Raw genomic sequence first — 11,146 nt, forward strand, 5'->3', positions numbered from 1 at the left:
TTTAATATGTAGATGACATCTATCCTGCCATAGAAAACCAATGTACTATTTGTCTCGCTAGACCATCATAATTGTGCAGGGAGATGCCTGACAGACTAAATCACTGAACATGAGACCATAGAGCGGGATGTAAAACGTAAGGTCCATGGGCTGGGAGACACAGAAGGAGGCTTCAGAAGACAAGGAATGCTGTGGGAGAGGGGGCAGACCAAAAGGAGTGACAGAGGGAGACACTGCTGAGGCACTAGGATAGGCCAATTATGCAGGCCACCGTTTCAGTACTGCCACTTCTGCTAAGGCATCACTTTGCAGACCATCTCTCAATTGCTGAACCTCAGCAGAAGCAGCATGACTGAAAAAGCAGATCCCACGTGATGATTGGGATCTTCCAGCATAATTGGGCTGTCCCATATCTTGAAAATATGATCAAGATTTGCATATTTTCTTCCATTTGCAAGTAATTAGTTCCTATGTGAGAAAATGCTTATTTCTGGTCAACATCTGCTTAATGGCATCACTTCCTGCTTAATGTTATCACTTCCTGCCTTTGGCAGGCACCATGAATATTATTCAGCACACTGCTTTAAACAAATCTGACACCCGTCCCACAGAGAATGAGGGCAGTGATGGCAAAGTATCCAGGAGTGCCCAATATAAATAACTGCCAAACAACTCTGTTGTTCCAGTTTCTTCTGGTGCAGCTGCATCTCTGTATTCCATGGCTAGGCACCTGAACAGAGTCTCATGATTATTAAGAGGTGTGTTGTTCCCAGCCGCGCTTTCAGCCTTTCTGAAATTGCATCTCTAGTTGCTGCACTGTAACTGGGAGAAAACACTGTGTGTATAGATCTGTACTTAGCGCTTTTAGAATCCCATTGTTCAAGACTGATTTAATGGCCTGGAGACATCACTCTGTATTGTTCCACAGGACAGCAAGGTTTAGAAATTACAGCAGAACTTTTCATTTCTCAGACTGACCAAGATGGTGAGAGCTGAAGAAATGAACTCGCACATCTGACGGTTTGATCCAGCAGGAAGAGAGTTTTGTGCTGATCCGGTAGAAATGATGAAAAGGATGGTTCTTTGATATTCATGTTTCATAAGCTGAAGTAAACAGTGTTCAAGCAGTACTGTTGGCTGATTGTCTAGCAAGAACACTGCACAGCACAGGTCATAAGGCACTGAGCAGCTGGCTGAGAGGGATAATGTTGCCTTAAGACCTGAAGGAATGAGTCTATTGGTCACTGAACATTGCTGGCTTTCAGTTTCTTAAAATATAATTCTCATATGCACTTAAGTAGATGATAGGTAATACAACTTCTGCATGAATATACATGTGAGTCCTTGTGAAAATATGCAGCAAAGTGTATGTTTATTCTACATTTAAATCTGCATCCTTTTCACTCACAGCAAACCTTCTGTTTCCAGCAGCACAATACTATCCTTGAGTTATGCTGGCGTATCTCCACATACTTCAGTGCAAGAACAGCCCCACCAGTGTAGATGTACTTCCGCTGATGGATGCACCACAGAAGCCAGCACAATGTTGGAAGAACACCACACTGATGTAGTTTAGATGTAGGCACAACTTGGGGACCAATCCTATCCAACTTTCTAGCTCTGATGCAGCCATACCAACGGTTGTGCATTACATCCTGTAGTGGGAATACAGTCACAGAGGCCTCCTCAAGGTATGGAAACATTTGTTCCCTTACCTTGGGGCTGCATTGAGGCTGCATCAGCGCTGGAAAGTTGGATTGGATTGGGCTCTCAGCTGGCACAGAGGCCAAAACTAGTAGGAGATCATGGCAGGACATAGCTGAGATAAGGGAGAGTTGACTTGTGTCATACTGAAGTGTGGGAGTGTGTGAGAAGGCGAACCAGCGAAGAACAGAGAATGACTATGAGGACCTGTCCAGGCTTGATTTACGATTGCCTACTGAAGCTTGATGGCCAGAGTAAATAACTACATGGTGAAGGCAACACCTGGTGACTGACTATTCTGTGATTCACAGAATATATTTGTAAAAACCGTATTGAAAAATGGTGGTTTAGACAACCCTGCTCATGTAAAATACCTTGAATGCTGTCTGAACAGAGAAAGGTGGTATATAAATACTGAAATAAAAATAAATAAATATCCCAACCTCCTTTCAGATGAAAGACTCGCCCCAATGCCAGAAAAACAATAAGCCAATGGTAGGCCTGGCATAGTTAAGAGTAAATCCATAGGAAACAATGGGAAAGGAAAACAAGCTAAGAAAGCTCATCTTCTGCATCCCACTGCTCCATCCACCTCCCCATGATGGAACATGAGATACAGGCTACATTTGGCAATGAATCACAGCACTCCCACCCAAGTGGAACCTCTCACTTGCCATCCCAACAGGGGAAACAAGGTAAGTAAAGGAAGGGAAGGAATCTTATGCTGCAAGGTATTGATGCTGCATCTCTGTCTCATGTATCAATCCCCCCCCCCATATTGATTGTCAGATGTGTCTCTGCCATAAACTGTATTACCTAACCATCCCTTCCTTTTGCAACGGCTAAGAGCAAGGAGTGTCTGCTTTCTCTTGATGAATGCCAGAGGTTCCAATCACTACTATTCCTGGCCAGGCACTCATCAGAATCTATGTTCTCGCTAATCTCTGAAGGAAGTGTGCAGAGTGAGACAGTGGCTGCTCAGAGATGACTCTGGAATGCCAAAAAAAGAAACTATGCTGGGCTCAAGTTCCAGCTTTGCAGCCTAGGGAACACTGATCATACCAATGACATACCAATGATGCGTTAACTACATGCCATTGATATGCCAGTGCCACACTGGAGTAGCACTGCCTGGACGGACTGAGGATATGAAGGACTCCATGTCAGCGTTGGTGTATGGTCGGTACAGAATCCAAATAGGATTGGGCTGTAGGTCTTTGTGCTAACTACTGAGAAGTTAGAAGTGTTGTGAATGTTTCACAAAATCACAGCGCCTAGGGACAGTTAAATTTAATAACCTGAAGCCAAAAATCTGACAAGTCTAACTTCCAAGATACTGTGTCATCATAACACTTCTGTCATTGTCTACACAGTTTGCTGGTACATTGACAGGTAATTGCCAGCATGTGTCTATCATAGGATTTGTCTTTTTTTTTTTAGCACCTCTGATTTTTTTTACACAAATTGGTAAGTTCTACTAATTTTTATTTGAAATCTACATGTTCTGTACTTGCATTTGACGCCTCATTCATAGCTCTGTGACAGTGATAAGTTTCCTAAAATAGCACCTACTAAGAAACTCTTAATTCTACAGATACAACACAGAGAAGAAGAGAAAGTATATGGATGAGGTTTTGTTTGAAAAATCAATTTTGTGTCTGGTTCCCATCATGCTGTAATTTAGGGAGGAAAAATATTACAGTGTCGTGTTTTGGACTGGTGTATATTTTTTAAGTGTATATTTTTTAAGTATATTTCTCACCTTCTCCTTGATGCAAATGCATTAACCCTTCCTTGCAACTGGCTGGAACTGCCGACTTCCAGATGACCCCACAAGGTCTTTCATGTCATGGAAAAGACTCACTGACTTGAATTGATCACATTCATTTCTGAGGCAGTGGCCTGAGGCTCAAGTCAGTGCTGAAGTCATCAACATGGATGACTTGAGTGTACATGAGTCAGCAAAAGACGTGTTTTCATGACTCGGACTCAAGTCATCTGACTCGATTTCCCATGCCTGGTGTCACTTGTCAAAATATCTATAGTTCGTGTGTATAAATTAGGGAAGTCTACACCAATCAGAACGTTGTCTGATGGTAGATCACATCTCAAATTGCAAAATGTGTCTTTAGCAAGTACGAAGCAGTTTATCTGCAGACGCGTGTGGCCTCTGGGAACCAAGTGCCTCGGGAACTAAGTGCCAGGTAAGGCACAAGAGTTTAGCAACTGGGCGAGGAGAAGGCAAGGAGACCTCTGAGTTTTGGAGAAGGAGAGGAGGAGGAGCAGGAGGAGGAGGTAAGTGTGCTCATTCTAACGCTTTGTCTTTCTAACTCCCTGTCTTCTAACCTTAACCTTACCTTTAAAGCAACCTTAAATCAAAATTGAAAGTTAGCACCTAAGGGAGGTACATAGGGCTACTCGTGAGTAGGAGCAGAGTCCTACTCGTGAGTAAGAGCCCAAGGGTCAGGCATTTAAATCAAAGTTGAAAGTTAGCTGCACCTAAGGTAGCACCTAATCGAAGGAAGGGAGGAGGATAAAGTGGAAAGCAGATTTTTCTACTTGTTTAAATTAAACCTATACTTAACCCAGGTTAAACTTAATCTAAGTTAGAACATAACCTAAACAGGTCAGGAAATTGGGACACAGGATCTAGAGAGCAATAAATAATTAAACAAACCCAAATAAAAACTAGCTTGAGGTTACAAAAACAGTCCAGCCTAAGAGAACAGAACTAGGAGGGAAAGGACCTAGGAAGGGCCAATTCCCAACCCATTAAGAGCCCCATTAGGCTAATCCAAGCAGTCCATTCAGGAGCCTGCAGAGTAGGTCACGCCCATCAGCAGCCATTTGCCTTCCTGAGCTTTTGTAAACTCACCTGGGAAGGCCAGCCCCCTTTCAAACAGGAAGGAAGGAGGGAGGAGGAGCCAGCCAGGAGTATAAAGCTAGGCGGGCCATCGCGTGAGGCTCTCTGCAGACGCGTGTGGCCTCTGGGAACCCAGTGCCTCGGGAACTAAGGGCCAGGTAAGGCACGAGAGTTTAGCATCTGGGCGAGTTCAGCAGCAGGGCGAGGAGGCCAGGTCCCCATACACTGCCCTTCCTCTTCCCTAGAGAAAAGGGCTGCTATCCAGTGTACGGTTTTTAAAAGGACCCCTAAATAAAACAACAACAACAACAACAAAAAAGCTATGCAGTCAGACAGCCAGCAGCAGGGTGGGGGCTATCCAGTGTTCTGCATCAAGTGCCACATGTATGATTATATGCCTCTGGGGCATAAGTCATGGGTGTGTCCTTGGTGCAAGGAGCTCCAGGCTCTCAGGGAACGCGTCCGCTCCCTTGAAGCCTTGGTGGCCGACCTGGAGAAGCGCAGGCAGCCAGAGGAGGACCGTGGGGAGACTTCTGGGGACGATCAGGCTTCGTCCCAACCTCAGGCGTGCAGCTCCTCGGCTGCCCGGGTGGGAAGTCTCGGGACTGGAGGATGTCATCCTGGAGAGGAGGGAAACAATCCCCTAGGGGGGATCCCTTCTCCAGGGGATGGGCCCGTATCCGAGCGCACTCAGGATACTCCTCGGCGGGAGGGGGGTCGGGGGCTTCTTGTAGTGGGGGATTCGATTATTAGAAACATAGAGAGGGGGGTTTGCGACAGATGTGAGGACCGCATGGTGACTTGCCTGCCTGGTGCGAAGGTTGCGGACATCACTTCTCGTCTAGACAGGCTAGTAGACAGTGCTGGGGGAGAGGTAGCGGCTGTGGTGCATGTCGGCACCAACGACGTGGGCAAGTGTAGCTGGGAGGTCCTGGAGGCCAAATTTAGGCTTTTAGGCAGGAAGCTGAAAGCCAGGACCTCAAAGGTAGCGTTCTCTGAAGTGCTACCTGTTCCACGCGCAGGGCCAGCTAGGCAGGCGGAGATCAGGGGTCTCAATGCATGGATGAGACGGTGGTGTAGGGAGGAGGGGTTTAGATTCGTTAGGCACTGGGGAACGTTTTGGGACAAGCGGGGCCTGTACAAGAGGGACGGGCTCCATTTGAACCAGAATGGAACCAGACTGCTGGCGCATAACATTAAAAAGGTGGCAGAGCAGCTTTTAAACTGATCCCTGGGGGAAGGCCGACAGGAGCCGAGGGGCATCCGGTTCGGGACTCCTCATCCCATAGGGATGAGGATGGGGAGGTTAGAGAACAACAAGACAAAGGCAGGGTAGGAGAAGAAATTGGGAAAGGTAGGGTGATGGGATGTGATAGAGGGTTTGGCACAATGAGAGGATGCGGGGACAAAGGAGCGAATAAGCAGCCCATCCTGGGACATTCCGTGTATAAATGCTTTTATGCGAATGCCCGAAGTCTACGAGCAAAGGTGGGAGAACTGGAATGTCTGGTGACAAGGGAAAATATTGACATAGTGGGCATAACGGAAACCTGGTGGAATGCGGAGAATCAGTGGGATACCGCAATCCCGGGCTATAAACTCTACAGGAGGGACAGGCAGGGGCGTGTTGGAGGTGGGGTGGCCCTTTATGTTAAGGAAGGGATAGAATCCAGCAAAGTAGAGATTGAAGGTGGGTCCGACTCCACTGTAGAATCTCTGTGGGTTAAATTACCAGGCTTGTGCAGCGATGTAATACTGGGGGCGTGCTATCATCCTCCAGACCAGAAATCTGATGGGGACCTTGAAATGAGGAAACAGATCAGGGAGGTGACAAGGAGGGACAGGGTTGTAATCATGGGGGACTTTAATTATCCTCATATTGACTGGGTCAATTTGTGTTCTGGTCACGATAAGGAAACCGGATTTCTTGACGTGCTAAATGACTGTGGCTTAGATCAGCTAGTCACGGAGCCCACCAGAGGACAGGTGACTCTGGATTTAATTTTGTGCAGTACACAGGACCTGGTTAGAGATGTAAACGTTACTGAGCCATTGGGGAACAGTGATCATGCTGCGATCCGTTTTGACGTGCACGTTGGGGGAAGAATACCAGGCAAATCTCTAACAAAAACCCTTGACTTCCGACGGGCGGACTTCCCTCAAATGAGGAGGCTGGTTAGAAGGAGGTTGAAAGGGAGGGTGAAAAGAGTCCGGTCTCTCCAGAGTGCATGGAGGCTGCTTAAAACAACAGTAATAGAGGCCCAGCAGAGGTGTATACCGCAAAGAAAGAAGGGTTCCACTAAATCCAGGAGGGTGCCCGCATGGCTAACCAGCCAAGTTAGAGAGGCTGTGAAGGGCAAGGAAGCTTCCTTCTGTAAATGGAAGTTTTGCCCTAATGAAGAGAATAAAAAGGAACATAAACTATGGCAAAAGAAATGTAAGAAGGTGATAGGGGAGGCCAAGCGAGACTATGAGGAACGCATGGCCAGCAACATTAAGGGGAATAATAAAAGCTTCTTCAAATATGTTAGAAGCAGGAAACCCGCCAGAGAAGCGGTTGGCCCTCTGGATGGTGAGGGAGGGAAAGGGGAGATAAAAGGAGACTTAGAGATGGCAGAGAAATTAAATGAGTTCTTTGCATCTGTCTTCACGGCAGAAGACCTCGGGCAGATACCGCTGCCCGAACGGCCCCTCCTAACCGAGGAGTTAAGTCAGATAGAGGTTAAAAGAGAAGATGTTTCAGACCTCATTGATAAATTAAAGATCAATAAGTCACCGGGCCCTGATGGCATCCACCCAAGGGTTATTAAGGAATTGAAGAATGAAGTTGCAGATCTCTTGACTAAGGTATGCAACTTGTCCCTCAAAACGGCCATGGTACCAGAAGATTGGAGGATAGCAAACGTCACGCCTATTTTTAAAAAGGGAAAGAGAGGGGACCCGGGAAACTATAGGCCGGTCAGCCTAACATCCATACCGGGTAAGATGGTGGAATGCCTCATCAAAGATAGGATCTCAAAACACATAGACGAACAGGCCTTGCTGAGGGAGAGTCAGCATGGCTTCTGTAAGGGTAAGTCTTGCCTCACAAACCTTATAGAATTCTTTGAAAAGGTCAACAGGCATGTGGATGCGGGAGAACCCGTGGACATTATATATCTGGACTTTCAGAAGGCGTTTGACACGGTCCCTCACCAAAGGCTACTGAAAAAACTCCACAGCCAGGGAATTAGAGGACAGGTCCTCTCGTGGATTGAGAACTGGTTGGAGGCCAGGAAGCAGAGAGTGGGTGTCAATGGGCAATTTTCACAATGGAGAGAGGTGAAAAGCGGTGTGCCCCAAGGATCTGTCCTGGGACCGGTGCTTTTCAACCTCTTCATAAATGACCTGGAGACAGGGTTGAGCAGTGAAGTGGCTAAGTTTGCAGACGAAGCCAAACTTTTCCGAGTGGTAAAGACCAGAAGTGATTGTGAGGAGCTCCAGAAGGATCTCTCCAGACTGGCAGAATGGGCAGCAAAATGGCAGATGCGCTTCAATGTCAGTAAGTGTAAAGTCATGCACATTGGGGCAAAAAATCAAAACTTTAGATATAGGCTGATGGGTTCTGAGCTGTCTGTGACAGATCAGGAGAGAGATCTTGGGGTGGTGGTGGACAGGTCGATGAAAGTGTCGACCCAATGTGCGGCGGCAGTGAAGAAGGCCAATTCTATGCTTGGGATCATTAGGAAAGGTATTGAGAACAAAACGGTTAGTATTATAATGCCTTTGTACAAATCGATGGTAAGGCCACACCTGGAGTATTGTGTCCAGTTCTGGTCGCTGCATCTCAAAAAAGACATAGTGGAAATGGAAAAGGTGCAAAAGAGAGCGACTAAGATGATTACGGGGCTGGGGCACCTTCCTTATGAGGAAAGGCTACGGCGTTTGGGCCTCTTCAGCCTAGAAAAGAGACGCTTGAGGGGGGACATGATTGAGACATACAAAATTATGCAGGAGATGGACAGAGTGGATAGGGAGATGCTCTTTACACTCTCACATAATACCAGAACCAGGGGACATCCACTAAAATTGAGTGTTGGGCGGGTTAGGACAGACAAAAGAAAATATTTCTTTACTCAGCGCGTGGTCGGTCTGTGGAACTCCTTGCCACAGGATGTGGTGCTGGCGTCTAGCCTAGACGCCTTTAAAAGGGGATTGGACAAGTTTCTGGAGGAAAAATCCATTATGGGGTACAAGTCATGATGTGTATGCGCAATCTCCTGATTTTAGGAATGGGTTAAGTCAGAATGCCAGATGTAGGGGAGGGCACCAGGATGAGGTCTCTTGTTATCTGGTGTGCTCCCTGGGGCATTTGGTGTGCCGCTGTGAGATACAGGAAGCTGGACTAGATGGGCCTATGGCCTGATCCAGTGGGGCTGTTCTTATGTTCTTATCCATGGGTAACGTTCATCCCTGACTAAATGAACAGAGTGATTGACATATGCCTTAAAACATACAATCACAGGTATTTTTTCTCCTTTTATCTCTACACTGACAAGGGCCTATCTTGCTTAGTTTATAAGACCTTACTTAGGTTATAAGATCTGACAAGATCACAACCCATGGCACTATGGCTGCAGGCTACTACTGTATTTTATTCCATTGTTGTATTATTCATTTGTAACCCGAGAGAAATAGGGAACCACTGGATAACAATTCGAAGTGCTGTCTAGGCCACTGTGCAAGATCTAAAGATACAGGCAAGAGCAATATGTGAAACCTCAATGTCATGCCACTTGAATACTGCATTCTTTTAAGTGATTTACAGCACCATCCTATGCACAATTACTCAGAAGTAAACCCCATTTAGTTTAATGGGACTCAAGCCCCAGTAAGCAGAAGTAATGGGATAGACTCGTGGTAGGATTGCAACCCTCATTTATTTTTATAGATGTATATGTGTGCATTAAATTATACTAGTGATAATTCAGATCAATTCCATATATACTCTGATTCTCAGTTTGATGTACAGCCAAGATTGATGATAGCAAAGATCTCTTCACCACTGCTAAATATTTATTCAGAGATTAATAAGGGCATGTTAAATCCCCAAATTTCAAAGCAAGGAGATGAACAGGAAAAAATGTGTTGCACCTGAGCCTCTATGAGAGAGGGCCATTGACTTTAGTGTAAGTTACTGAAGGCTGCTCAAGTGTTGTTGTAGTAATCCTCTTTCCAGCACATGTTATGAATTACATGTGTTAATCCTCTTCAACAGTAAGCAGGTGCAAGGCCTTCTTCATGTTGGAACTGTACCAGTCCATGAAAACCAGCTGATTGGACGGCCAGTACATTTTAAACATGGCCTGCAATAAACAGTTGTTGTTCAAATCAAGCTGATCCAGACAGAGTTAATTTTCTATGGCTCAGTGAACCTGAGTTTTCTCCAAAGGTCAGTAACATCACCAGGTTAGACTCAGTATCATTAGTAGCACTCTGTGGACCCAATCCTATCCAACTTTCCAACTGGGAAACAGCCACAATGCAACCTGATGGTAAGGGAACACATGTTCCTACCTTGAGAAGGTCCCAGTGACTGCCCCTCCACCACAGGATACAGTGCACACCCCACTGGCACAACTACACCAGCACTGGAAAATTGGATAGGATTGGGCCCTGTATTGGCTCCAAGAGACTGTCGTGCAGTCCTCCTCAGCTTGGCCTTGGATCACCTGGATTGACAGTGATTAGCCCAGAAGGATGGTAGATAGCTCAATGGAAATGTCAACTGAATGCATAGGCAAATTCCATGCTAGCGATCACAGCAAAAGAGTAAAAAAAAAAAAATTCAATATTGTGATTTGCTTATACAAATCTATGGTGAGGCTGCACTTGGAATATTGTGTATAATTCTGGTTAACCCATCTAAAAAGACATTGTAGATTTGGAAAAGCTGCAGAGGAAAGGAACCAAAATGACCAAGGATGCAATCCTAACCCCTTATGTCAGTGCTTTCCAGTGCTTTCCAGCACTGACATAGGGGCAATGCAGCTCTGAGGTAAGGGAACAAACTCTTACTTTGAGGAGGCCTCCGTGAGTGACACCCAACTGCAGGATGCAGTACATGTCCCATTGGCACTGTTATGCCAGTGCTGGAAAGCACTGGCATAAGTGGTTAGGATTGTACCCCAAGTTATGTAGCACCTTAAGTATGCAGAATGGCTAGTTCTGGCAGAATAGCAGGCCATTAGGATTGGGCCCAAAACTGCATACACACAACACTGAAATGGTTCATCATACTTTTGAACCATATAAGAAAGAAACTTCCACAGGATTGCTGAATTCTACCCACAGTGCACTTGGCTGTTTAGTTTTTCCTGAGAATAGGAAATAGTACCTCAGACAGTACTTACAGGTTTCTGGCCAGCAGCATTCCTCACACATGGGCCTCATGCACACATTGTTCCGATTGGGGTCTCCAAACTTTTCAATACAAGGTCACGTTTATTTTTTACATTTTTGTGGGCCAAAAAAAAAAAAAATCAGACTTGTAAAGAATGAATTAAATTTAAATAAATGAATAAATTTTCCTTGGATCTT

The sequence above is a fragment of the Tiliqua scincoides genome, chromosome 4, assembly GCF_035046505.1.
Source record: "Tiliqua scincoides isolate rTilSci1 chromosome 4, rTilSci1.hap2, whole genome shotgun sequence".
In the NCBI taxonomy this organism is placed as follows: Eukaryota; Metazoa; Chordata; class Lepidosauria; order Squamata; family Scincidae; genus Tiliqua; species Tiliqua scincoides.